This window comes from Belonocnema kinseyi, chromosome 1 (genome assembly GCF_010883055.1).
Source record: "Belonocnema kinseyi isolate 2016_QV_RU_SX_M_011 chromosome 1, B_treatae_v1, whole genome shotgun sequence".
Classification (NCBI taxonomy): domain Eukaryota; kingdom Metazoa; phylum Arthropoda; class Insecta; order Hymenoptera; family Cynipidae; genus Belonocnema; species Belonocnema kinseyi.
In genome coordinates, this window is record NC_046657.1 from 77,904,349 (window position 1) to 77,908,019 (window position 3,671).

Here is a 3,671-nt window from a genome sequence, read left to right on the forward strand (position 1 = left end):
TTGAATACCATGGCGTAGTGCATCAGCAATTCTTACCACAAGGTCGTACGGTCAATAAGGAGTATTATCTTCAAGTTATGCGCCGTTTGCGAGATGCGATACGCAAAAAAACGTCCGGAACTTTGGAAAAACAATTCGTGGCTTTTGCATCACGATAATGCACCTGCTCATTCATCGTTGCTTGTGAAAGATTTTCTGACCAAAAACAGCACCACAGTCATGCCTTAGGCTCCATATTCACCGGATTTGGCCCCAGTGACTTTTTTCTTTTCCCAAAGCTGAAGAGACCCATGAAAGGACATCGATTTTCAACGATTGAGGAGATAAAAACTGCATCGCTGAAAGAACTCAAGGCTATACCACAAAATGATTATCAGAAGTGCTTCGATGATTGGAAAAAATGTTGGCACAAGTATATTATATCTGAGGGGGATTACTTTGAAGGGGACAACATAAATATTGAGGAATAAATGAATATTTATTGAGAAAACCATAAAGTCATCTTATTTTTTGAACACACCTCGTATATGCACAGACATTATAATGTAGCGGACATTATACATCAACAACTTACTATAAACCTAGGACTCTTAAAAGAATGGATGCCTTTCTATGGATACATTCTAATGCCCGTTTTAGAAAGCGAAGATTACATCTTATATTGGGAATTTACTTTCCTTTCCAAACATCACTTGCCTTAGTCCGTGGCTATGATGTATAACCGGGTTTAGCCGAGTAAAAGTTTAATATGTTGTGACGTTGCAGATTTTCTGCAACGCACAAATTCAAGTTTCTGTAAATTTTCTCAAATAAAATGCCTTCGTGTTCACAAGGAGAGTATAAAATTCGGCACTCCTACCTTTTGTTTTGTTTTAAATTTATTTTCTGTTTTATTTATATTTTACTATTGTGTTCATTTCTGGCATTAATTTTAAATTTAATTTCAAGAACTTAGGGCTGTTTTAATTTTTTTCTGTTCTGTCAAATTTCTTAATTCCGCGGTCTCGAGCGAGAAGCCCTGCAGATCTTCGCTACCAACACAAACAAATGATTGGATCCATCACCACCTTCACCTTCAGCAGATCTCCGCATCTCCGGTCCCCACATAAGTTTCTGGATCTTTTTTTTTTATATTGTTTTTAAGCATCACTTTGACATCCAAGTAGAATATATCATTCAGCCATTAAGGATAGGGTTGATTGTTTTTTTTTCTTAAGAAGTATCCCTCAGACATCCAGGGTATATCCGATAAACCTTCCCATAAGGATAGAGTGAGATATTTCTGTTGGTCGTCTGAGATCCAAAGCACGTTCCAGGTGAAGATCGACCGAGGCAGTTACTACAAATTATACAAGGGATTAGGTAACTTTACCTAAATACTATTATTTTGTTAACGTTTCTGTTGTGGGCAGGCATTTCTTGGTTTTTTATGCCATTTTCTTTTCTCTCTTTTATCGGAAGTATCAAAGAGTTCACTCCACACCTGCGGTACGGAGAAAAGGGGCTCCTTGTTCTCCACCTCGATACCAGAACACAGTCAGCCCTGAAAGTATGCATGGAACGATTCTTGCCTCGCACTCCCTCCCGTGCGAGAGATTTCGGAATCTTTCCCTTCCCCAACGGCGGCTAATAAGGACTAACGAAAAAAGGGCAAGACGATAAGATGGGCTAATCAGGAGCGAACCTCATCGGCTATCTTTCTCCTGATCGTAGCGAATTATATAAATTAAGTTCGCGAGCACCAGCCCTTCCCCTGATCATGTGATTCATCCCGTTTAATTAATACGCCGGTAAGCGCGAAAATTCTCTCTTAGCGTCTATAAACTCAACGTGAAAACACGACGTGCGACTGCCGATCCTTCCCAATGGTTTCAAGAAGGTAGGATCTGATTTCTTTTTGTGGTTTAGCCAAGTCTTAGTATTGTTGGTTCTTTGAGAATTATTTTGACGTAATTTTAGTACTCCTTGGCTAAATCATCGTTTTTTTTATTTATACTAATTGATTTTATGGTTCTATTGCTTTTTTGTGTATTTCCGGATTTTATAAATATGTGCCTCTAGAAATATTAAAATAATCTGGAGTGCCAAAATGCCAGCATTAATTGTATTAGTTTTCGAGTCAGTGACAATCCCCTTGTAAACTTTGTGACTTACCTGAAACTCTTTCATCATGTTTTTGTCCCTCCAGAAAGTATCTATCTCCCCACAATTACCGATTCCCATATATCAATTTATCAAAAATTACCGATTCTCTCTAATTTACTAACTCCCGAATTTGGGTGATACCCCAGAAATTCTTTTATCCTATTTGTGTTTTTTTTTGTTGAGAAATTATCGATCTCTTTGAACTTACCGATCCCTTTAGAATGCTTTCGATCATACATTACCGTTGAAATGATTTCTAAATGACTTGTAATGCTTTTAAGGATAACTTTACTTTTATTATCTTTCGAAATCCTACCGATCCCGCAATACCGTTTATATCGTTTTTTAAATCCCTTTACATTGCCTTCAAGAATAATTTCTTTTTTTTTTAATCATCCATTATTATTTTTTGAATGTTATCGACCTTATCTTATCTTCTATATTATGCTCGATTTTTCTTTATGATGCCATCAAAAATATTTTTATCTTTTATAATATTACCGAATCCGCCCTACCGTCTACAATATTTTACCCCGTTGCTTTGCTACTTTTATTTTTAACTGTATATTTTTCCCCTCTCTTTTAAATGTTCTCGACCCCGCTATGTTGCTTATGTATTTTGACCCTTTTGCATTGTTTTTCAAAATTTTTCTTTTTTTAACTTTGCACCATATTTTATAGTACCCTCCCCTTTCCGCTATGTTCCCTTTTGTAATACCCCCTACTTTGCGCAATAATTTTGTTATATTATTGATGCCGCAGCGATTCTCATATCTTTGATCCATTTGTAATATTCTATTTTTTTTATCACGCAACGCCTCTAACGATATTTTGACCCCTCACCATGTCTGTTGTTAATGTTAGGCATATTTATTTTATCATTTTATACGGCCAGCTTTTTCAGCTGTTATATATACCCCTTTTTTAATGTGCACCTTCTTTTACTATCGCGTTTATTTTAATAGAAACCTAAAAGGATGTGGCTTCTGTCTGGTCCTATTACTTTCGAAAGTGGGTTTTGTTCCTTGTTCTATATGGTATTCTATTAGGTCATTCCGAACTTTTTATTTGGATCTTAATAGGATCTAATGTGTCTGTATTCGGCAATCGTACCGTATTAGCTATTGGTTTCTAAGTGGAATCTAATCGGGTTTGAATTCGGTTTCTGTGCGGTTTTGTATTTGGTAATTTTTAACGTTCTAATTGGTCTTATTATAATCTGATGTGGTTTGTATTCGGTACTTCTATAGTAAGAATGCCTATTAGAAGCCAAATAGAACCTCATAGGATGTGGTTTCTATCATGTCCTATTACTTTCTAAAGTGGGTTTTGTTCCTTGTTTTATATGGTATTCTATTAGGTAATTGTGAACTTTTTAATTGGATCATATTAGAATCTGATGCGTCTATTTGGCACTCATACCTTATTAGCTATTGGTTTCTAAGTGGAACCTAATCGGATTTGAATCCGGTTTCTGTGCGGTTTCGTATTCGGTAATTTTGATTATTCTAATTCGATTTTATTAG